Source organism: Natator depressus, chromosome 5 (assembly GCF_965152275.1).
Source record: "Natator depressus isolate rNatDep1 chromosome 5, rNatDep2.hap1, whole genome shotgun sequence".
NCBI lineage: Eukaryota > Metazoa > Chordata > Testudines > Cheloniidae > Natator > Natator depressus.
Genome location: NC_134238.1, coordinates 129437715 through 129463885, shown reverse-complemented (window position 1 = coordinate 129463885; position 26171 = coordinate 129437715). Strand labels below are relative to the sequence as shown.

Here is a 26171-nt window from a genome sequence, read left to right as displayed (position 1 = left end):
AGAACACTGCATTACGGGAAGTTGACTCAATGCTCCCAGTCATCCCTGAGTGACTCATTTCAGCCCCATGAGGCATTGCCAAATCTTCCCAAAACACCCTGCACTGGATAGTGGCAAGTTGCACAGTGGGATACCTACCCACAGTGCACTGCATTCTGCATTGTATAAGTGCTCTTGGTGAGGACATGCACAACCAACACAAGGAGCGTACTGTACTCACACACACACATACACACACACAGGCATTGTAATAACTGCAGTGGCTGTATGCCAATAAAACTTAGGTCGACATAATTTTGTAGTGTAGACATGGCCTTATACACATGCTTAGCTTTACACACACACATAGTCTTATTGAGATCAATGGGACTAGTTACTGTGCATAAAGTTAAGCACATGCTTAAATATTTGTAAGATCAGTACTTTGGGTAAGGAAATACAACTGCGTCAAATTGTGCCTTTTATTGAAAGCAGAACATCCCACAGAGGTCAATGGGGTATTCTGCTTAAAAACTGATGCACAATATGACCTGTTATTTTTCTTATGCGAGTCCCCCATCTTGCAAAGATGTAAGCACACGCTTAACTTTATGCACTGAGACTAGTCCCTCTGACCCCAGTGAGACTGCTTGTGTGTGTAAACGTCACATTTTATTCCAGGCACAGACCATTTTTTAAGAGGAAGTTGACACTCGATATAAAAAAGCAGCACTTTGATTGAAAAGCCAATAGCTGGGGCAAAAGCTTTGAGTGCAACCAAAACTGAACTAGATTGTTCAATATTTTACTTTGCAAGTAAGATAAATTTACAAGAATTTGTGTCTGTAATTAATGAGATACACGATATTTTGGCAACTCTGTGTAGATTTTATAGCACACACAAGGCTTTAAGTTGTGAGGACACCTGCTGCTGTACAGTGTCTTACTTTTGTGGCAGCAGACTGAACTGGCGCCTGTACTTGATTTAGTCACATTAAAGGGTCAAAATTATTGCTGCACAGATCTAAGTTCATGACAGAACCAAATAGCTGTGGGCACAAATCTTCCTTTCGTGCTCTGCTGGGTTCAGTAATCCCCTAAGACTGTGGATTCTGATTGTGTTTCCAGATGGTCTACTTTGATATAAACACTAGTCATGCTCTGTCCAACAGCATCAGCTGCACTGGCAAAGAGCAAAGCCGTAGGTCACAATAGCACTAGAATTACATGGCAGATGCCACCTGCTGCAAAATCCAGGACCCTGGTATTTTCTGGTTGTTTCTCGGAACACTGTTGTTTATACTTCTGTTGAGTGACAGGAATTACAATACCAGGGTTGGGGGGGTAGTAATACTATCTCAGTGTGTTCTTTGTTTAAATGCTGCCAGTGTTCAGTATATGGGGCAGGAGGGCTAGTGATGCTTAGGTAACTTGGATCTCAAAATCAACACTTAGTTCCCTTATGTCCCAAGGACAGTGCAACCCACTAGTCAGTGTGTGTGGGTCAGTGCCCAATCCACTGAGAATGTGATTCTCTTTCACTTCTTAGTTTGAGATCCTGGCTCTTTAACAAACTATAGAGGTTCTGACAGTTTGTCTCATGTTGAATAGTACTTTGCCCCATGAGCAGTCTCATTGTAATTGACAGAACAACGCATAGAGTAAGCTGCTGCCATATTTCTCAAGCTGCTGAGGCCCAAATTTGGGATGCAATATGTGATGCAGACTCCCAGTGAGGGGGAAGCATACATTATTCCTACAGGGTGTGACAGGTTCGGTCACAGAGATCCCCTTGGGACTGTCACCTGATGTGCTGAAATTATATCTGAGCCCGTTTTCCCTGCCAGCTTGGGACTCCAGAACCCTGCCTTGTTGAGCCAGACATGCTAGCCTGCTGCAATATAGATCCAGGGTCCGGGCCATGCCCCCAGAGCTGCAGACTTTAAGCAAAAACAGCTCAGCAGGTTACCTCTCCAGCACCCAGACACCCAGTTCCCAATGGGATCCAAACCCCAAATAAATCTGTTTTACTCTGTATAAAGCTTATACTGGGTAAATTCATAAATTGTTCACCCTCTATATCACTGATAGAGTAATATGCACAGCTGCTTGCTCCCCCAGGTGTTGATCACTTACTCTAGGCTTATTAACGAACAGAAGTGATTTTATTAAGTATAAAAAATAGGATTTAAGTGGTTTCAAGTAATAACAGACAGAACAATGTCACCAAGCAAAATAAAACAAAACACACAAGTCTAAGCCTAAAACATTAAGAAACTGATTACAGGTAATATCTCACCCTCAAAGATGTTCCAATTAGCTTCTTTCACAGACTAGACTCCTTCCTAGTCTGGGCCCAATCCTTTCCCCTGGTACAGTCCTTGTTAGTTCCAGCAGCCATCTCAGGTGGTAAGCAGTGGCTTTCTCATGACTGGCCCCACTTTGTCCTGCTCCAACCCTTTATAGCTTTGGCACAAGGTGGGAATCTTTTGTCTCTCTGGGTCCCACTCCTCCTTCTAAATGGAAAAGTACCAGATTTAAGATGGATTCCAGTATCATGTGACATGGTCACATGTTCTGTGGGACCCCAGCCTCCTTTCTTCCTGGGCTGGCCCACACTTACACAGGAAGGTTTGCAGGTAAACAGAGCCATTGACAGCTCATTGATTCTGGAGCACCCTTAATAGCTTCCACTTAATATGTTTACATTAGTGATACAAGTTTATGTCTTATTCTCCTAACTCCAGACCTAGAAATGATACACGCAAACAAATGGGATGAACACAGTCAATAGATCATAAGCTTTGTAATGATACCTTACAAGAGACCTTTTGCATAAAGCATATCCCAGTTACATCACATTCACACTCATAAGCATATTTTCACAAAGCATGTGGAGTGCAACGTTACACAGGGAACTGAAGATGCTCTGGGATTGACTCCATCAGGGTGATTAACTTTAGGTCCTTAGCTTCAGGAAAAGACATTTTTGACAATAGACGTGAGGCCCCACCAAATTTGTGTGGAATATGGGTAATTTTGGGAGCAAAATGAGTGATGTCTCTCAAAACAAGGTACACTTGGGGGATGGGTACTATCCAACATGAGTAAGGGTGATAGAATCCAGCCTTGAATTCTTGTCTGAGGGATAAATTGTGTCTTTAGGATCAGCCATGGGAAGAGGCAGCAGGTAGCTACTTTGCCCCAGGAGGAGCCCTGGAGTAAAGTTATGATTCAGTTTCAGTTATTTCCATGATCGTAAAGGGAAGTAGCTTACTGCAGCCTTTGACAGAGAGCCTTGTATTCTCCGCCTCCTACTGACTTAGCAGTTCTGGCTGGCACATTGGGGTCGGGGTCTGCCTCCTGCCTGCCTTTCTCTGCCCCCTTCCTACCCACCTGCTAAGGTTGCGGAGTAATGGGCATGCAGCTGCAAATTAAAAATGGGGGAGCAAGGGGGAAGACAACAAAATGGCAGCCAGTTTTTCCAGGTTGGGTTTAAAACCTGTAAAGGACAAGAATCTAAGTTCTAAAAAACTACTTAGTTCCTATCACATGCCTCACACTAGACTACTGGAGCTATTATTGGAATTTTTTAAAAAAAGTTATACACACACAAACACATGCCCTTCATTTTCATAAAGTCACCTAATAGTAGTAGAATCCCAAACATTAGAGCTGGTTGAAATTTTATTACAAAAAGAAAAACCCCACTCAAAAATGAGAGTTCATTAAAAGATTATTTTTTCTTGGGACAAATGGTGTTTATAATGATGTTTTTCAGTGGGGAAATTCAAAATAAAATGAAAATTTTTGTTTATTTCAGGGGACATTTGTTTCAATTTTTTTAAATGTCAAAAAAAATTAGGATTTGTTTTCCCCCACCTCCTGTCTCCTTTACCATTAACTACAATGTAGTTAAGGATGTCTCTGTTTGTTTGGGGCTTTGGGCTTTTTTGTTGTTGATGGTGGTTTCTTAATTAAGTTTTCCTTTTGCCAACTGTATCTTTTCCAAAACTGGAGAAAAGTTTTAAAAAGACATTCATTTTAGTATGTAATTTTGTTGTAGCCATTTTGGGCTCGGGATATTGGAGAGACAAGGTAGAAATTCTCGTGGAATTAGTGGTTGAAAAGGGGAAACAATATTCAGGATTTCAAAAGTTTAAAAATTCTTGGTGTTTGAAAGTTGACTTTACAATTTCCATTTTGAATTGAAAGTTTTGTTTGAAATTTTCCTGTGCAAAAATTTGAAATTAAAATGTTTTGTTCATGTTTGTTTTCGGAAGAAAATACCTACTTTTCAATAATCTCTAACAATTATAAAAAATCTAGCATTGCATAGACCCACAGGGAGGATGCGAGGAGTTGTGCATGGATGGCGTATGTAGCTTTGATCGTTATAGCAAGAGCCCATCTTGGGCCATGCAGGCCCACAGAGATGGTGTGTAAAGGTGCAAGTGTTTGGTGTAGTGAAGATGATTGCACCATAAAGACCTACCACGGCAATATATGAAGAATTGATTGCATTTGTTTTACTCGTGAAGTACACGATCAGATTCAGTGCAGCGAGTCATTCAGGCGGAGTCTTCAGTCGATGCGGTTGATTCCGTACTTACGCACAGGAAAGTGGTTCAGTAAACGTTTAGTACAGTAAATGTTTAGTATTGCAGTGAAATTCTAGTGAGACATTTTGAAAAGTAGCACATTGTTGGATACTTGTCCCTTGCTACGGAAAGAGTGTCAGTAAAGTCCAATCCTTATATACGTTTTAAACATCCAGATGAGTCTGGTCTATTCAGGTTCTTATGCCTCTTCCATCGCCAGACTGTCGGAGCACCTTCCAAGAGTGCATTAAGCGACACAGCTAGCATTTGTCGTGTGCGGCACTCCTTTTCCCATTCAGAAGCTCTTGTTTCTGTGAAGATGTGCTTTTAACCTGCACAGGTAGGAAAATGGGTAACTCTGTTAACAAACCTCAGGTTGTGTCCACATCATTGACCGCTCGAAGAGCATTACAGATAAGTCTGGAGCTTCCCTGGCCTCCTGAGGTACAGGGCTCCCACGTGGTGTTAGACAGTGCAGGAATGCTACTGGGTATTGATTCCTGGTCCCAATGGTTGAATTTGCTTGACGTGTTGCCAGCTCCATCCTAAGTTTGTCCTCTCAGTTTTTCCAGCGGCAGATTCAGGTGTGAAGAACCACATCACAGCTACAATGGCCTGTCTTGTAGTAATAGGCTATTAGAACTAAAATACTCAATATCTAGAACATTATTTTCCAAAGAATGAGCAAGAAGTCAAGAGTGTAATACCCAATATAAACAAAATTAAGAAAAAGCAACAGAAATATGAGAGCGAAACTAATTAAAGCTATTTCTCCAGCACAGCCTGCATCAAAGATTCCCCCCACACATGTACAGAGCCCACTTCAAAGGTATTATCTGAGACTGTGTGGAGAGCATCAGAGAATAGCTTCATGTGTTCTTCAGAACTGGCATAATTAGTAGAATGGTGGTTCATTTATTTGTATCCACAAGCAGTCCACTCCCCAAACACAAACCTTCTTCCCTATCACTAACAACAATTCTTTTTGTGTGTAGTCACAAAAGGCAGCTATTCCAACTGGCTTAAGCACAAAGATAAACTGTGCATTGATTTCACTCTTTGGTGACTGTAGTTAAGTTAAAATGCCAAGTATAATTAAATAAATTGCTTGGGTATGTTTTCCAAAGCTCTTAATTTTCAAGCAATATAAGTCAAAAACATTTTAAAACCAGAGGTACCCCATAGGTAAGCTTTTAACCCAAGAAAGGATTATTCAACGCTTTATTAGAGTCTAACCCTCACACTGGTAAAAAAACCTGGCTATTATTCTCCGTCCATTATTTTTCTAGTCTTCTTGTTTCTCATTTAGCAGTCAGAGCCATTCCTAACAGATCTTTACATAGCACTGGATTCACATTTCCATTTCTACCGCATTCTGTTCATCACTGCCTCTCAAAGCCTTTTGCAGACGAGTCAATTATTTGCTGGAAAGTGAGGTCAGAGCAGGAATTCTGTTTAACACAACCAGATTTATTTCTTGTAGTTGTCAATTAGCTTCTAGGGAACCCTTAAAGTTCTCTTCAAACAGCAGAAAGAGACTGATGCTTTTCCAGTTTCACATAGAATCATAGAATATCAGGGTTGGAAGGGACCTCAGGAGGTCATCTACCCTGCTCAAAGCAGAGCCAATCCCCAATTTTTGGCCCAAATCCCTAAATGGCCCCCTCAAGGATTGAACTCACAACCCTGGGTTTAGCAGGCCAATGCTCAAACCACTGAGCTATCCTCCTTCCCAGATGTTATTTTCTGAGATGTATTTATGAGAAAGCATCTCTCTCTAGGCCTGGGCTGGCTAGGTGTCTTCATATCAGCCAATTTGATAATATAGGACTTTACCACTTGTTTTTATGCAGCTTTTTAAAAAGCCAGAATGAAAAAAAGAGAGAAGCTATTATATTTTTTATGAGACTTCAGAAAGAAAAGCCCATGTTTCTGGGACAGGCTTAACTAAAGATGAGACAAGTATAATTACATGAATTTTTAACTTAGTATTTTATACACTTCAACTCAAGGCTTGAGGCAATGATGAGACACACAGATAGTTCATTTAGCATCTTTGAAGTTGGTTCAAGTTACCCAGCACTTTGAGGAGGTCCCTGTGGCCACTCTCCCCACTCAGCCCTCTCCCCCTCTGTAACCCACCACCCCTCCCGTGCCCTGCCTCTTCTTCTTTCATGTCATCTTTCCATGCAGAGTGACTCCAGCATGTTCAGAGGCAGCCTGGTGTCCATGGGGTGGGGTGGTGGGGCTACTCCCAGCTATAGGACAGTCCGTTCCCCCTCCCCCCAGAGTGCCCTCCTGCAGCAGGCTGTGGCACGACAGGTGTGCCTGCTTCAGTTTCCCTTCTTCTGAGGAGAAGTCGTCCAAAGCATCTTCCCAAATATAAAGATAGCCCTTGTGGGGTTCATTTATTACAAAAGTCCCATTCACATAAATCATAACAAAGCCATCTCCAAACATTTCAGAAGCTCAGGAAAGATGCTGTTCTAATTCAGTTCTTTAAAATGAGCAGAGGTTTGGACAAAGAGGTAGGACTCCATTATTTTGACTTAAATCGTTTGCCCATTCCTACGGATAACTCACAATTTCATTCATTATCTCTTGGGTTAACGGCAAAGTAACCGGTGGCATCTCTGAATTGTACAATGTGTGAGAATTACAGGGGGGATTTTCAGAAGCACTAAGCATCAGCCTAGCTCTGCTCTCATTGGAGAGAATGGTTAAACTTCCACCAACTTCAGTGGGAGCTGAGTTAAGTCACCATTGCGCACTTCTGACAGTCCCATCCTACAACACACACAGTATTAAGTGCAAATTTCTGTCCTCAGATCACTCCAGTGAATCTCCATTCTTGCATGCAGCTCACCCTACATATACAGGATTACCACTGATGTCAAAATGTGCACTACAGATCTCAGATCAGAATTTTGGGTTCTGATGGGGCACACGCTCTCTTCAAATGGGGTTTTCTGCACTTTATAAAAGATTGTTTCTAAAAACTGATTTTTATTTATTAAGTTTTCAACTACCACTATAGAAATTGTGCCAACAAATATTGCTCAAAAACTTAAGAATAAGAAGCAGTATTGCACAGGAGAAAAATGAAATAAACCAGATTTAATGTCCAGAAAAAGAATTAACTCATTTAGTGAGTATGATTTTCACTGTTCAGTAATAATCTTTGGCAGCATTATTGAAAAGTCTGCGGAATGGACCAGGTAATTTTGCATACCAGAGCCTCCTGAGCACATAGTACTACAGTGATGAAATTTAAGCATCACAATAGTCATAGCAATCAAGCATGAGCAACACGGACATATTAAAACGCGGACAAGCGAGCCAATGGAGGGAATTACAATAGCCGCAGGATATGCGACTAACAAGACTCCCGTGTCATTTCTCCCTTTAATTTTAATGCATAGGGTCTTTTAAATTAACTAATCCCAAGAGAAAACCGTTTCAAAATACAGATTACAGAGACATGCCTCTAATAACCCTTTTGTGACTCAGGATAGGGGACCAGAGTTTATAGATCTGCATATAAAAGTAGCGTCCTCAGTGACTGGGTCTTATTACCAGCTCATGATCAATGAGGATTCAAAGGGTTTGTGTTTTTTGTTCATGCTTCTTTTTTGTTCTGTTTTAAGCCTCACAGAATTTTGTGTTCTTAGTGTAATTACAACAGTAAGAACAGTTGACAAGAGACATGCATGTCAGGTAATGGAAGGAAAGGGGTAATCCCAGACAGAGGGGAAAAGATGCGAGGGGAAAAAGCTGATTGCAGGGGCAGCTGTCGTTATGAAACCCAGGCCTCATTCCAAGACAAGAGGAGACCGTACCTAACGAGTGCAGTCTTAGGGATCTTAGAGATCCAGAGTCACATTCTCCTTTGGCACTGTTTTAAAATGGGTTTGACTCCATTTACTTCAGCAGTGTTTTGTTGTGGTGTTGGTGAGAGCTGGATCAGGCCCTCGTGTTTGAGCATTATTGACATGGCGTTGAGCCTATGGGAGATGAGTCTGTAATGTACAAAGTAGGACATCTCTGAATTCAGCGCCAAACCCACTACTATCTCCACAGAGTGCAAAGCAACCTTCTACCTATTTGCATCCACCTTGGGATTGATGCAGAGGTAAAAATTAGTAAAATGGCCCAACTCCTAATTGTGTTTATTCCAATGTACGAGGCACATGAAGTGCCGTTTGTCTTGTCTTTGTTCATCTGAACTAGATGACTCTGAAAAAGAGAGTCAGGTAGGAGGTGATCTTAAATACTAACACAAATGGCAATATTAATATTCCTTCCAAGAGAAAGTAAATAGTATTGGGGAAAAAACCCCACATTATTCAGTGTTTTCAGCAAGAGAGTATGAGACCATGCCATCAGGTCCTGCTCTGTCTCTTTCTTGCCATGCCCATTGCTGGATTAATTTAGCAGAAAGTCTGAGACTTTCAAAGCTGCCCCAGGGATTTGTCCCCTCCATTCCCCTTAAGATCAGCACAAGGGTTGCCCAGTGGTTGGGCTGGTAGTTAGGATTTGGGCAACCTGGGTTCAATTCCCTGCTGTACCACAAACTTCCTGAGAGACCTTAGTCTCTCTGTGCCTTAGGTCCCTATGTGTCATATGAGGAGAATAGCATTCCCCTGCCTCCCAGGAGTGTCATGAGACTAAATACATCGACGATTGTGTGCTGCTCAGATACCATGCTAGTGGGAGTCACATATATACCTGAGATAAACAGACTCTCCTGGTATTGGGAATATAAAACTTTGACCTTAATAAACAACTTTCAGTCTTGCTGGGAATAATATGAAATAAGCTTAGCCTGACAGCTTTCACTAAGGCTTGTCTTCTCTTTGCTAGAGCGAGGGTGTATTTGGAGAGTGTCTTATCTTGGGAGTTCTCAAAGAGTAAATTCCCAGTCTGCCTAGTCAGGTTAAGGATCTTATTTTGTATAGTTACTGGAGAGCAGGTTACCAGAATAATTACATGGGTTTCTTCAACAGCCTTATTTGTTTGTTTGTTTTTAGGGCAAAGCATTACACAGTCCTGTGAGTAACTGAAGCACGGACTGGGATCCCAAGGGAACAGAAAGTCAGTTCAAAACCAAATCTTTGTTTTACCCTCTGTCAAGGTTCCTTCCCCACTCTGAACTCTAGGGTACAGATGTGGGGACCTGCATGAAAACCCCCTAAGCTTATTTTTACTAGCTTAGGTTAAAACTTCCCCAAGGTACAAACTATTTTACCTTTAGCCCTTGGACTTTATTGCTGCCACCACCAAGCATCTAACAAATATATAACAGGGAAAGAGCCCGCTTGGAAACGTCTTTCCCCTCAAAATCCTCCCCAAACCCTACACCCCCTTTCCTGGGGAAGGCTTGATAAAAATCCTCACCAATTTGCATAGGTGAACACAGACCCAAACCCTTGGATCTTAAGAACAATGAAAAAGCAATCAGGTTCTTAAAAGAAGAATTTTAGTTGAAGAAAAAGTAAAAGAATCATCTCTGTAAAATCAGGATGGTAAATACCTTACAGGGTAATCAGACTGAAAACATAGAGAATCCGTCTAGGCAAAACCTTAAGTTACAAAAAGACACAACAACAGGAATCTACATTCCATTCAGCACAGCTTATTTTCTCAGCCATTTAAAGAAATCAAAATCTAACGCATATCTAGCTAGATTACTTACTAAGTTCTAAGACTCCATTCCTTTTCTGTTCCTGGCAAAAACAACACACAGACCGAGAGAGCCTTTGTTTCTCCCCCCCTCCAGCTTTGAAAGTATCTTGTCTCCTCATTGGTCATTTTGGTCAGGTGCCAGCGAGGTTATCCTAACTTCTTAACCCTTTACAGGTGAAGGGTTTTACAGGGTTTTTCCTCTGGCCAGGAGGGATTTTAAAGGTGTTTACCCTTTCCTTTATATTTATGACACCCTCTCTGGAGAACTCAGTGAACCTCTTTAGTTTCACGCCCCCCCCTTCCCTTTCCCTTTACAGCTTGTTCTTATTCAGGCCTGTTCTGTTCTGTAGGAATTTATTTTCTTAATCAATTTAAAGAGGATTGAGTTGTTGCCTTCCATCATAAAGTCAAGGTAATTAACCCTACTATTTATCTAATTACATTTGGCTCCAAATTACACACACTTGTTGTTGATGGTGGTAATAGATTCTTGGCAAGAGCATCAGAATATCAGGTACTCCAAGTGCTGCCAAGTTAGGCCATCAACAAGAAGAAATTAAACAAAGCCCACTGTGTGTGTGTGTGTGTGTGTGTGTGTATGTATGTGTATAAATAATTTTTTTTACGTTACACCAAAAAAGGCAGAACCACTAGTGGTTGATGGACCGAATAAGTGAGGAGGTTGCTGGTAGCAGTCTGCCTCCTCCTCCTCCTCCATCATTCCTCTACCCTGTGGATTGTGGACCCTACCCCTCCAGTCCCGGATGACTGGAAAAAGGCTAATGTAGTGCCAATCTTTAAAAAAGGGAAGAAGGAGGATCCTGGGAACTACAGGCCAGTCAGCCTCACCTCAGTCCCCAGAAAAATCATGGAGCAGGTCCTCAAGGAATCAATTCTGAAGCACTTAGAGGAGAGGAAAGTGACCAGGAACAGTCAGCATGGATTCACCAAGGGCAAGTCATGCCTGACTAATCTAATCGCCTTCTATGATGAGATTACTGGTTCTGTGGATGAAGGGAAAGCAGTGGATGTATTGTTTCTTGACTTTAGCAAAGCTTTTGACACGGTCTCCCACAGTATTCTTGTCAGCAAGTTAAAGAAGTATGGGCTGGATGAATGCACTATAAGGTGGGTAGAAAGTTGGCTAGATTGTCGGGCTCAACGGGTAGTGATCAATGGCTTCATGTCTAGTTGGCAGCCGGTATCAAGTGGAGTGCCCCAAGGGTCGGTCCTGGGGCCGGTTTTGTTCAAGATCTTCATAAATGATCTGGAGGATGGTGTGGATTGCACTCTCAGCAAATTTGCGGATGATACTAAACTAGGAGGAGTGGTAGATACGGTGGCAGGTAGGGATAGGATACAGAGGGACCTAGACAAATTGGAGGATTGGGCCAAAAGAAATCTGATGAGGTTCAACATGGATAAGTGCAGGGTCCTGCACTTAGGACGGAAGAATCCCATGCACCGCTACAGACTAGGGACCGAATGGCTAGGCAGCAGTTCTGCGGAAAAGGAGCTAGGGGTGACAGTGGACGAGAAGCTGGATATGAGTCAACAGTGTGCCCTTGTTGCCAAGAAGGCCAATGGCATTTTGGGATGTATAAGAAGGGGCATAGCCAGCAGATCGAGGGATGTGATCGTTCCCCTCTATTCGACATTGGTGAGTCCTCATCTGGAGTAGTGTGTCCAGTTTTCGGCCCCACACTACAAGAAGGATGTGGATAAATTGGAGAGAGTCCAGCGAAGGGCAACAAAAATGATTAGGGGTCTGGAACAAATGACTTATGAGGAGAGGCTGAGGGAACTGGGATTGTTTAGTCTGCAGAAGAGAAGAATGAGGGGGGATTTGATAGCTGCTTTCAACTACCTGAGAGGTGGTTCCAAAGAGGATGGTTCTAGACTGTTCTCAGTGGTAGCAGATGACAGAACAAGGAGTAATGGTCTCAAGTTGCAGTGGGGGAGGTTTAGGTTGGCTATTAGGAAAAACTTTTTCACTAGGAGGGTGGTGAAGCACTGGAATGCTTTACCTAGGGAGGTGGTAGAATCTCCTTCCTTAGAAGTTTTTAAGGTCAGGCTTGACAAAGCCCTGGCTGGGATGATTTAGCTGGGCTTGGTCCTGCTTTGAGCAGGGGGTTGGACTAGATGACCTCCTGAGGTCCCTTCCAACCCTAATATTCTATGATTCTATGATTCTATGATCACACTTTCAAGAGAATAACTGGGACATTGTGATCGGGGGTGTCACAATGTTTTGCTGGGAGATAAAGGAAATCGGCATGGAAATTCAAATGTCCTATTGCCTGTGTTATACAGGAGATCGGACTAGATGATCACAGTCGTCCCTGCTGGCCTTGTAATCTGTTAATCTATGGAACAGAAAGAGAAAGGGACATTCTCCTCCCTTTCTCCCACCACTCCTCCTTTCAGAATGAAAATCTGGGACACTTTACAATAAAGGGCAGGATGGGAAAAAACAATATTGATCGCTCTGTGACCCTTTCAGTGTTTTCGCCTAGTCCCAACCTTGCTGATCTAGGTCCCTCCCTGCCCCCACATCTTCATTCACCATTTGACTTCATTTCTCCTTGCATGCATCCCAACCCCAGCCTGCCCCACTCCTAGCTCAGAAATTCCACAGCCCCTCTCTATTCAGAAAAATCAACGTACGCTGGTGCCAGTTCTTATGGTTTTAGCTTGAATCTTGCAATAGTTGATGTTGTAGTTAAAGATTCAGCTTCTGGACACAAATGATGATGTGAGAATCTCTGCTGCAATTTTTTTTTTAAATAAGCAATTTTCTAGCTCTCGTGGTTATGTAGAAAAGCTTGAAAATGTGACCCCAGTGCATCCTAAAGACCAGAAAGCAAAATACATATAAAAAGAACCCCACCATTTTATGTAAAAGAAACTCATGATCTTAAGCCAATCTCCTTTCTCTATCGACAGAACGAGGAGTACTGGTCTCAAGTTGCAGTGGGGGAGGTTTAGGTTGGATATTAGGAAAAACTTTTTCACTAAGAGGGTGGTGAAGCACTGGAATGGGTTACTTAGGGAGCTGGTCCTGCTTTGAGCAGGGGGTTGGACTAGATGACCTCCTGAGGTCCCTTCCAACCCTGATATTCTATGATTCCTGAATTTGGGGGCCGGACTCAGGGTTTTTGCATGTTTGGGATTGGCAATACTGTTCACACACTCTCTGCGAGAGTAAGAACCCTGCAGTACTGAACCCTACCCCACTTGACACTCCCAGGGTCAGAAAGCGCGCACACACCTGCTCACCACTCCCTGCAGCTTCAGAAACCTCTGCTTCCCTTTCCTCCAGGATACCCACCACTACTGTCATGGTGCCTCTGATTCTGTGGGTTGAGCCCCACAGAACTCTGTATTCCCAGCTCTGCGCCTCCTGCCTCTGCCGCCTGCAGGGTCAGAATTCCCCATGGTGACAGCCAGATGTACTGCAGCAGCCATAGGGCTGGACCAGCTCCAGCCCCATGAGGGTCTTCCAGTCGCATCATGTAGTACTGCATCCTACGCGCAGCCCAACTCATTGGTGGGATTTAGCTCCACAAGTCCCAAATGCACAACTGGCCCTATAGAAGTCAATGTTTGCAAGCAGAATTATTATTTAACATATTGACAGATCCATGGAACATGAGGTACAAGTAAAAGAAAAATGTTTTACTATCAGACTGCCAGTTTACCGAACATTAAATAAAAACAATAATATGTAGCACTTATTAGTAGATCTCAAAGCCCTTTACAAAGGAGATCAGTATAGCTATCCCCATTTTACAGATGTGGAAACTGAGGCACACAGCAAGACTGATTTGCCCAACGTCATTCCTTTATCAAACCAGAAAGCTGAAACAATAGTGGCCTCCACCCCAAACAGAGACACATGTCACCACTACCTCCCCGCCCCCCAAAAGGCACATATAGGCAGATGGGTTCTCTGCCTATTGTTTTGTGAAGTTTTGTGTGTCTGTTAAAGAGAGGTTTCAGAGTAACAGCCGTGTTAGTCTGTATTCTCAAAAAGAAAAGGAGTACTTGTGGCACCTTAGAGACTAACCAATTTATTTGAGCATAAGCTTTCGTGAGCTACAGCTCACTTCATCGGAGGCATACTGTGGAAAATACAGAAGATGTTTATATACACACAAACCATGAAAAAATGGGTGTTTACCACTACAAAAGGTTTTCTCTCCCCCTACCCCACTCTCCTGCTGGTAATAGCTTATCTAAAGTGATCACTCTCCTTACAATGTGTATGATAATCAAGGTGGGCCATTTCCAGCACAAATCCAGGGTTTAACAAGAACATCAGAGGAAGGGGGGGTAGGAAAAAACAAGGGGAAATAGGTTACCTTGCAAAAAAAAAAAAGACGGGGGGGGAGAAAACCTGGTTTTGTGCTGGAAATGGCCCACCTTGATTATCATAAAATCTGACATAGCTTTTGGGCTGAGTGCTGGCTGGAAAGGGCAAAGACACTATCTCTTGTTGTCTGATTCCTCCTGTCTTCAGGGAGACAGGACTTCATACATTCTTTGTAAATAGACAGGGTTGCATCAAAGAAACACCTGACTCTATCATCAATTTCTCCTAATAGAAACAACATACAGGCCCCAAATTCTGGCTAACCATTTGAGTCAAAAGGGGAGATTTTTAACCTGTGTTGTTCCTTTTGACCTAAAAGGTTAACCAAGACTTGGGACATGTGGGTTGTTTCCATTTGGAGAAGAAATTGATGACAGAGTCCAATGTTTCTTTGATGCAATCCTGACTATTTACAAAGAATGTACAAAGTCCTCTTTTCCTGACGTGGTCTGAATTTATTGCTGTATAAATAAAATGATCAGTTCTGTTCACCTTTTCTGGGGTCTCTCCAACCCTCTGGATCTAATACCTCTGCTTCCTCTGACTGCCTTATCAGTGGAATTCACCCCGTTAGTCCCCATATTAACTAGCGGCCCCCAGGAAGATAAATTATTTTCCCCTCATGTAGCAAAATTTTAGGTGGTCTGACATTCTGATGCTTTTGTCAATGTGGCTGGGAACCCCTGTTCCCTGAGCAGCATATAGCTTATTTTTAAGCAGTACTATGGACCTCTCAGATCTATCTGCATATATGGATTGCTTTCTTTGGTCATAACCAATTCTTGCAAAATGCCCTGTCTTGTGGTGTGCAGTTAGCTTGTCTCATCTTTCCAGACAGGGATCCACACACACAATCCACCTCAGCTGCAAGGCTGGGCACGCCCTCTGCACCTGGAAAGAATCAGGCCCTGGCTCGTAATGCAGTATTTTTTCAGTTCATCTGTCTTGAGCTGCAAATCTCGTTCCAGTATCAATTTCTTATCCTTGTTCATGGTAAGTTGCCCATAAGGAACAATCATGAAGAAGTAAACAAACTGTAAGTGAGACTGCGCAAATGGCAGTGTCTCCACACTCTGCACTTACTGGGAGCTCAGCAGGAAACATACCAACCACCTACTGTGCGGCAACATCTCTCAGAGCTTTATGACCAAGAATTGACAGCATTACAATGTTACCTAACTCTTAGGAAGTTCATATTTTATTCCCCAACATAAATACCACTTTAAGATAGAATTAATGTGGAGAGTACATATCAGTAATTTAGGGGTAAAAACAGAACAGGAATATAAGATTTAGTTCCAGAATGCCATGCTGCTTTCTTATGTTAAACTCAAATTCTTTCCTTCCTTCCTAAAATATATTCCTCAAGTTTTAGGGTTCTTTTAAAAATCCTGATATTTGTAGATGGTCAATTATTAGTAGGAATATACTTTGAAGCCTGAAAAACAGCATGACTTCCCTTTCCAATTCCATTCCTTCACAAATTCTTTTTCCCCTTTGAATATGCCTGATATGGGACCAGATCCTCAGCTGGTGTAAATTGAGTTATGCCAGCTGAGGTTCTGGCCCATAACTGTCTGTCCTCATGGTCCTTGCATCCAGAGGCTAATTGATGTGACTTGATTCAATTTCATATTAGCCTGCCTGTCTTTCTGAGTAATGCAGCTTTTAAAAGGCTGTTGCCAGTGGGAAGTCTCTACGGTGGAGAACATGTTTGTATTAGAAAAGCCATTCTTACAGAAGCAGAGAAGTCTTTCATGCAACTAGTGTTTGAGGAAGCTTGTTATCTTTTGGTTCATGGGTAAAAAATTTGAACTATTTTTTCACAAACATGGCCAAAGCTTTTCCATCCATTCCTCTAAATTATCATTTTCCCTGACTGTTGTCAAACTGCAAAGTTAACATTTGGGCATCGTTTTTAATGGAATCAAGCAAATTACATGACCTTTTAAAATCAGATTTCAGTGAGCATGTTGCTTCCCTGGTGGAGAGCACTTTGGTTTCTCACTCAGCTGTCCTTTCCTGGCTTCAGAAAGAAAAGGTGAAATTAAGGGGGAAAGCTAATCAACACATTAACCTAAACTCAGAACAACAAATCACACCAATCTCACCCTGATGCTTCCCAGCTCGTTTACTTTAGTGCTGCTGTTCATCTTATCAAATCTGGTAAGGGCTGGGGTTTCTGAATTAAGGTATTCTCAAAACAAAACAAGAGATACAATCTATTATGGCAAAGAGTCCCGTGGCACCTTATAGACTAACAGACGTATTGGAGCATAAGCTTTCGTGGGTGAATACCCACTTCGTCGGATGCATGTAGTGGAAATTTCCAGAGGCAGGTATAAATATGCGAGCAAGAATCAGGCTAGGGATAATGAGGTTAGTGCAATCAGGGAGGAGGAGGCCCTCTTCTAGCAGATGAGGTGTGAACACCAAGGGAGGAGAAATGGCTTTTGTTGTTGGCGAGCCACTCACAGTCTGTTTAATCCTGAGCTGATGGGGTCAAATTTGCAAATGAACTGAAGCTCAGCAGTTTCTCTTTGAAGTCTGGTCCTGAAGGTTTTTGCTGCAGGATGGCTGCCTTTAAATCTGCTAGTGTGTGTCCAGGGAGGTTGAAGTGTTCTCCTACAGGTTTTTGTATATTGCCATTCCTAATATCTGATTTATGTCCATTTATCCTTTTATGTAGGGACTGTCCAGTTTGGCCAATGTACATAGCAGAGGGGCATTGCTGGCACATGATGGCATATATCACATTGGTGGATGTGCAGGTGAACGAGCCTCTGATAGTGTGGCTGATCTGGTTAGGTCCTGTGATGGTGTCGCTGGTGTAGATATGTGAGCAGAGTTGGCATCGAGATCTGTTGCATGGATTGGTTCCTGAGTTAGAGTTACTATGGTGTGGTTTGTAGTTGCTGGTGAGAATATGCTTCAGGTTGGCTGGTTGTCTGTGGGCGAGGACTGGCCTCCCTCCCAAGGCCTGTGAAAGTGAGGGATCATTGTCCAGGATGGGTTGTAGATCACTGATGATGCATTGCTGGGTTTTTTTCCTCCTTCAGTGTCCTGTCAAGTTATACATTAGCACTAGGATGCACAGGGAAGGATTCCGATAAAATACTTCTCAGCAGGACTGTGGTACTTCAGGAGTAGTCACATTAAAATCAGCAGATCGTCTCATGGAAAACTGGATTGTAAACATATAGTCCAGCCGGAGTAAGGGGTGTCACATAGCAAGCCCTCTGAGAGTCCCCATCTGGTACCCCTCCTCCCTCGCTTGGGAGTGTGGGAAGTAACCTGCACTGGTCCCTTTCCTGGCACAGATTACTTTCCATCGTAGGCTGGGGGCATTGTTGAGGGATGGAACCAAGGCTCTTCCCACTCCCCCATCCCTGCCTACAGGCTTTGGCAATGCGGGTAACCTGTGTAGGGGCATCTTTACCCCTCCATACTCCCCTGTGCAGGCATGCAGGATAGCTCATGACTGCATCCAGAGTAAAGTGCTACTCAGCCTACGTAAGGGTATCACAATCTCACCCAAAGCCTTTCCATTTGTTTTTTCTTTCTTGTTCTAGTTCTTAAATGAGAACAGGACTGGCATCCTACTTCCAGCAAAGGAAAATAAAAAAAGCTTCTTGCAAAAACAATTCACAGCAGATAGAGAAGGGAAGTGGCAGAACACAGATCGGGGCAAAATACCGCTTTGGTGTCATTAGTTGCTCTTGGTCTGTAGAATTTGAGCTGACACTTCTGCAAAGGGTCTTTTCAGCTGCAGAAACATTAAATGAATTTCAAGCAAAGATGAAACCTTTCTTGCTTTTGTTCAGGTTGTAAACTATTTGTAAAACCCAGGGTTGGTAATTGCTGTTGAGAAGAGATGTGGACATAGAGAGGCACTTTTTGTCACAATGACATTCCGACTGCTGCAGTCAAGGCTTCCATTTCTGAACTCCCTCTTTCGAGGATTTACAGCTCAGCTGGAGATTGTGCTGCTGCTGAAGCCTCCCAGATTAAAACCCATGTTGGCCATTTGTACTGGGGGTTTAAAATAAAGTTAGAGTAGCTCTTGCATTTGCATAAATGCAAGATCAGTTTAGTTTAAGAACATTAAGGGCCAGAGTGTCAGGTTGCATTTTGGTTTGAGGAAGAGACATCGTGTAGCTATGGAGCAGATCACAGAGGGGATTGTGGCTCAGAGTCAGACTAGAGGCCACAAATCTATGAATTCCCTCTCTCTCGCTCCCCTTAATCCATAGGGAAGTGATCTGTGCTGAGGCTTCTGACCAGTGCACTGGAGGAAGGAGGCAGTTAAGATTCCACCCACTTGTGCACTAAGTGAGTAGCAGCCCAGCAATGCTGATAAGCTGAGCGGAGTAGGAAGGTGGCACCTTCTAACTTCACTCACCCACCTGGGTGTATAAGGGCCATGATTCAACTAATCACGCACTTACATCCATTCCTCGCCTGAAGACCCCTCATTACGATGTAGTCGTGTGAAACAAACCATAAATGCTTAGTAGTGCTGCAGCTGCTGGAGGTCTGTAACCGAAGTAATTGCATGATGGCTGTTCTGCTTGCATGACGTAGCTTCTGATCGAATTCTCAGCTTTTGGAGAGAGATACTCAAAAACAAAAGGGGGAGGGAGAGCTCAGTGGTTTGAGCATTGGCCTGCTAAACCCAGGGTTGTGAGTTCAATCCTTGAGGAGGCCATTTAGGGATCTGGGGTAAAAATTGGGGATTGGTCCTGCTTTGAGCAGGGGGTGGACTAGATGACCTCCTGAGGTCCCTTCCAACCCTGGTATTCTATGATAATTTGGATTACTCTTAAAAACAGAGCTGCCAAAAAGGTTTCTCACCTGCAAATCCTTTTTGTCATCTGAAATTAGCTCTCTAGGGCAAGATTTTTTTTCATTCCTGAAAATGTTGGTAGAGAAGTCTCCTACAGCCTCATCTGCATGTTCACCTTTGCTCTGACCTAGAGTGAAAATAGATGTAATCTTGCTTTAAGATGGCCTGATAGGCTGGCAGATGTGTCGGCATCTTCCTATCAAACCTGACGTGAAGATTATCCATAGAACACACCTTCTGTTTTCTCTCATGTGCACAAACCTCTTCCTCACTTATAGCAATTAGAGAAGCCTCGGAACTGGTGATGGAGCTTGGAGGGTTCTAAAGTTAGTGGTGTCTTCTGCCCTACCATCCAGTGCCAATGAAGGAGGTGCCGTCTTTCAAGTAACATACCCTTTTTGGGTTATCAGGTTCATCATTTCCTATTCAGATTAGTGTGTGCTTGCAAGCCAAGAGTGTTCTCCCATCAAGCCCGGCCCCAACTTGGCCAGACAGGGGAGGAAGACACACTCGCCTTCATGGCCTCTTCACATTTCTGCTCTGAGCCCAGATTCTATTGTGCCACCCCCTGGGAGAAAATAGGGTGTGAAGTCTTGACACTACCTCCCCCACCCATGTGTTGGCTGGCGGTGTTGAACTGAGGCCAGGGGAGGAAGTAGGCTACACATGGCAAAGGGCCATAGCAAATGACTCCCCCATGGATCAATTGTGACTGTCACACCCCTTCCCCAGGGGTCAGTGCTACTACATGCGGCATCTGGGGCTGCATCTAAAGGGTCAGTCTGCCCAGAGTCTGTGGGGCAGTGGGCAGGCTGCTCATTTTGGATTTTGGGGAGAGGGAGAGCTCAGTGGTTTGAGCATTGGCCTGCCAAACCCAGGATTGTGACTTCAATCCTTGAGGGGGCCATTTAGGGATCTGGGGCAAAAATTGGGGATCGGTCCTGCTTTGAGCAGGGGATTGGACTAGATGACCTCCTGAGGTCCCTTCCAACCCTGATAGTCTGTGACTCTTACAGAATTTTGGATGGAATGGTTTTGTTTATGTAGTAGCTTAGGCCTGATGCTTCAGGAGAGCTGGTTTCTGATTTCTTACTCCTAACGAGAATGGCTTTACGCCACACGTAGCCCCCTTGAAATCAGTGAAACTACTGGTAAAGTGAAGTGTATCGAACATGTAGCAAGTGCAGCTTCCAAGGAATGACCCAGATCCCCAGCTGGTGCAAACTGGTGTGGCTCCATCAAACTGGGGTGGCTCCATCAACATAAATTGATCTACACTCGTTGGCAGTAATTAAGGATATAGCCCAACATGATTAATACTGCCTGTTAACCACAGAATTTGGGTAAGTTACCAGTTATTCACAATGTGTATTAATAAAACTAGTAAAAGAAACAACTAGCAGACACCTGACTGGTATTAATCGAGCTCCTACATATTGTTTTGTGTTTATTGTTACTAACTCATGATCGAAAATAATTTTATTTGCTCACCAGACTTTCCTCAGTCCGTGGAAAATGGAAAATATTGAATTGTAGGAAATAAAGTCAATAGCTCACATAGAGTGCAAAAAAAAAAGGAAGGAAGGAAGAGAAAATGGAAATGACTGATGGCAAGGGTTGGACTACATGCCGTGGAGGGTTAAAGGAACAGAGCCTAGTTACTCTATTACAGTTGTGATAACTCTAGGTAGCTATTATTATTTATTTGTATTATCGTTGCTAGAGTTAGCACTGAAAGTAGAAGGGTGATAACACATTTGTAAAGAGAAATAATGAGACTGGAACCATGTTTACATCTAAGAACCATGTGGCTAAGATTACATTCTCAGACCTAAAAATAAGCAGGTTTTTGGGGACATGTATCATTTCATACGGAAAGCTGTTGGTGCACTAACTGCACTTTGGACGTTTGTAGCTGGTGTGCAGAAATGCTGGTCTTGAACTCGTCCGTTTGTTTCCAGGGAAGACTTGTCACAGAAGTGATGAAAAGTGATCTGAAGAGCAGCGGGTCTGTCAGAATAATTTTAGCTACTGAGTCGGGCTGTCCGAGTCTGTCACCCTGCAGGAATCAGTTTCATGAACAGGTAGTGGGAAAGAGGGAAACACTGGGATGTGCAATGCCTGCGGAGGAGATTCCCTTGCAAGGGTACATAGGGTTGTATAGAAGATTTGTGTGGTGAGCTCAGTATCCTCTGTGTGCTTTTAAGAGTCACAAAACTGGCTGAGTTATAACTCAGTCTGGCTGCTTGTCATGGAAAATAATGTGGAAAGTCTTGACTTCATTAAAAGAAAAGTCAGGGCATACAGTGTTTTATCTGTGATGAGTTTTTTTTCCAATAGAGGAACGCTAAATGCCTTCCATAAGTTTTAAAGCATAAAGAGACAGCAGACATCAACTGAGGAGCTATATCTAAAAATTCATGAGACTTAGCAGCAGGCAAACCGATGCACAAGATACCATGGGCTAGCTCAGGGGTTCTCAAACTTCATTGCATTGTGACCCCCTTCTGACAACAAGCTACACGACCCCAGGAGGGGACTGAAGCCTGAGCCCGCCTGAACCTGCCCAGGCCCTGCCGCCCTGGGCAGGGGTGCCAGGTCCAAAACCAAAGCCAGAGCCCCACCGCTCTTCGGCGGGTGGGGCCTCCAAAGCTGAATCCCAAGTGCTTCCGCCCCAGACAGTGGGGCTCGGGCTTAGGCCCTGGGCCCCAGCAATGCTTATGCCAACCTTTGGGAACCCCATTAAAACAGGGTCGCGATCCACTTTGGGGTCCCAACCCACAGTTTGAGAACTACTGGGCTAGATCCACAAAGAAGACGTAAGCTCAGATTTTTAGCACCTCACTTTAGGCACCTTACCACCTAGAGGAAGCCACAGTCCTGCATTAGACGCCCAGGCTCCCTATACAATGCATGGAGAGAATTAGGTGCCTAAAAATGTAATCCACACAAGCCAGCACACTGAGCATGGAGCTGCCTACACTAGCCAATAGGAAATGCCACGGAGAGCGACGTGGTATAACTCTCTAGGCGCCTATCTCCACTTGTGATTCACAACTGTGAACCCTCTCCTAGAGTTAGATCGCTAAGTCCTTTCTTGCAACAAGCCAAGGAAGAACAACCACCATCACTATACCTTTTTACCAGTGATTAGAGCCCTCACCCAGGATGTGGAAGACCCAAGTTCAATTCCCCCTTCTGGTTGGTGGGGAGTAAGGATTTGAGCCCACCTCTTTCTCTTCTCCAATAAGTGCCCAGCCACTAGGGTAGGGTTCTGTCAATCTCTCCTGTACATTTCATTTTGTATACAAAATTAAGTGATCATTGGACTAGGGACTTGAACCTAAGTCTCCCGCATCCCAAGTAAGGTCACTAATTGTAACAATCTTGGAACTCATTAAATAACAAACCAAATGAATGAGAAAGGAATAAAACTGTTAATAAAACAAACTGGAGAGCTTCTGTAGTGAGCTGCTGCACACAGCCATGTGGTGTTCCCAACCTCCCACCTCCAGAGTGAATCCCCCAATTCCCACATTCACAACATTGTCACTTATGAGGGAGCATCTCCAAATCACAATCTTTAATAAACATATTTCTACATCTTCCTCTTAAAGAAAAATGAATTAACTTATATATATATATATAAACAGTTAATAACTATCTAATAACACATATATTAAATTCTCATCTCATCTAGTACATTTCCATAAACCCAATATATCAACTACCTAGAGAGAAGAGGTTACCAGCACATCACTCTCCAGTGAGTCTTTACCACTCACTTTCTTCAAATATGTCTTTTCCCAGGCAGGTTAGCAAGTCTCAGCAGGCATTGATCATGACATTGGAGGTGATGCAGAAGGGTGTGGCACACTCGTTCATCAGCTTGATCTTCTCATTGCTCTCAGCAGGCAGCTTGAGGGTCTCCACCGCGCTGAGGGAATGCTGCAGTGCCGTGCCGTGCTTGCCAGTCAGGTCATTGCATGTGCTCAGGTCCTCCACTTTGCTGGACGGAGTGTGCAGTGTGTTCTGCAGCTCTGTCTTGTCTGTCTGCGACATGAACTCTTCATCACCCAACTCATACGATTCCGCCAGCATCTCGATGGCCGTGAGTTTATCACAGAGTGCAAATGGCACCTCTCTACATGGATAGGTAAACTGGAGGGACCTGCTTGTTTATCTGGATTGTACGTTCCCCCTGCAAGCAACCCAACCCTCAAAACAGGTCATGATATTCCCCAAAGAGTGTCTCATAGCTAGGTTCAATGTGACCTTGTAGAGAGAGCACCCATTTTATCAGATTGAGTTTCTCACATGCAGCCAGGCCTAAAATTGGCATCACCTCCTTTGGCACTACATTGAACGGGACCGTGTACAAGGTGTTTTTATGATTAATGCTAGCAATGCCCCTTCCCTTCACTGGTATATTTGTTCCAGAATAACCAGTTACTTTATTTTTTGTTGGTCCCAGTTTTGGTCTTATTTTTAGTCTCTCATAATCTTGTTCAGACAGAATATTAACCTGAGTTCCTGTGTCCAGTTGCTGTAGAATAATTGTTCTACTCACAGTCATAGGCAGTATCCAGTCCTTCTCATCAGGCTTGCTAGATTCCAGTACATCAATGAAAAACTCCTCAGCCAGATTGTTTTTACCTGAATGCACTTGATTTTTCTGAATTTGGGATCTGCAGCATTTTGCAAAATGATTATTTTCCCCACATTTATGACAGAGTTTCCCAAAAGCAACACTATGTTTGGGGGCATGCTATGACCCACACCTTCCACATGACTGTGTGTACCCAGTCTTTCCCCTAGCAGAGGTGTTCATAGAGGTTTGCCAACCCTCCCCGTTTTGCTGGGAGTTTCCCGGAATCAGGCTCTATCTCGCTGAGGCTACTGCAGCCAAACTGGGAGAATTTAAGTGTTAAAAGTCCAGTGGCGCAGCGGGGCTAAGGCAGGCTCCCTACCTGCCCTGGCTCTGTGCTTCTCCTGGAAGTGTCCAATACATCTCTGCGCCAACTCCACAGCTCCCATTGGTCGGGAACTGCGGCAAATGGGAGCTGCGGGGGGGGAGGGTGGAACTGCAGGCATGGGCAGTGCACGGAGCCCCCTGCCCCCGCCAGGGGCTGCAGGGATGTGCACCAACTCTGCAGCTCCCATTGGCTGGGAACTGCAGCCAATGGGAGCTGCAGGGACGGTCCCCACGGATAGGGGCAGCGAGCTGAGACGCTCTGGCTCCCCCGTCTAGGAGTCACTGCCAGTCGCTTTCGGGAGCCACCTGAGGTAAGCGCCACCCCCTTTACTGCCTCCCGCACCCCAACCACCTGCCCCAGCCCTGAATCCACACCCAAACTCCTTCCCAGAGCCCGCATCCCCTCCTACACCCCAACCCTCTGCTCCAGGCTCAACCCGGAGGCACCACCCCCGCAACTCCCATTGGCCGGGAACCGCAGCCAGTGGGAGCTGTGGAGTCGGTGCTCAGTGCAAGGGCAGCGCACGGAGCCCCCTCACCACCACCCCCAGGGGCTGCAGAGATGTGCCAGCCACTTTCCGGGAGAGCATGGGGCCAGGGCAGGCAGGGAGCCTGCTTTAGCCCCACTGCGCTGCCAGACTTTTAGCGGCCTAAAAACTCACCGTTTGGCTTAAGTACCCTCTTGGAGATAGAGCCCGATTCCGGGAGACTCCTGGCGAAACCAGGAGGGTTGGCAACCCTAGCACTCAAAAACCCCCTCCCAGGAACCAAAATGGAGTCCAGCAGCCTCAGCAAAATGTTGTTCTCTCCTGGATCCAGGATCAATGTTGCCTTAAGGTATGACTGGCTGGGTCTCTTCTGTGAGCTAAGGACAATGGAAAGAGATTAACTCTGCTGTGTGCAGCCTGCAGCGGGGGGGTTGGTTTTCCTTGTGACTCCACCTATAAATCATTCTATGTGGATTTAGTGCAATTAATGCAGGCTTTTGAGTTAACCTTTCCCAAGATCTGTTTACTGGGCTTCTGCATCCTCTGGGGTAGCTTGCTCTGTTACAAGCACCTAGTGCTGTTGTTTATCAACATATCCGATTATCAAGCTTTTCCTTCTGGGCAAAATCGTTCCTGGTGCTCCTTGTAACTCATGTGGTGGTGGATCTGCTGAACAGCCACAGCGTGCAGCGCTCCTGAGTGCATCTCCTGGTCTCTCTCCTGGCTAGGGGATGAGGGGAAAGGCTCACAGGCCAGTAGGGGATACTGAGGCAGCCAGCTGGTCAGAGCCATTGTTGGAGGGCTTCAAGTTCTTGGGGACCCATTGGTTGCTAAAGCCACCTGCCCAGGCAGTGACAGTCACAGCAAAATTCCAGAGAAAGCGACGGTAAAAATGTAGACTATGCACAACAGTTACGCTGTCCGTTACGTTAAATCGTGAACTATTCATGCCATAATAAACCATCCAGCTTGATACTGCAGACTAGAGAATATGCTCCTGTATTCTCAATTATCCATATTTGCAAAGGTAAAAAGGCAAATAATGGCCTGGTGCAATTCACATTTGAAGTAAAAGGACCGCTTGCCACTGGCTTCCCTGGAAGTTTGGCTCAGGCCTTGAACGAATAGGGGTGGAATTGCAGTTGATTGGGTGCTGGTCACTGAGAAGTTTTCAGTTTAATGTTTCTTTGGCTTCATCTATACTGTGAGGTGGAGGTGTGAT

At 44.2% G+C, this 26171-nt stretch overlaps 1 protein-coding gene across 9 annotated transcripts in view; it reads left to right on the top strand.

Moving 5' to 3' along the window:
- The window catches only part of NRG1 (neuregulin 1), a 747298-nt gene that overhangs the window by 136120 nt on the left and 585007 nt on the right, over nucleotides 1–26171 (top strand). The gene's annotated exons all lie outside the window — the stretch shown is intronic.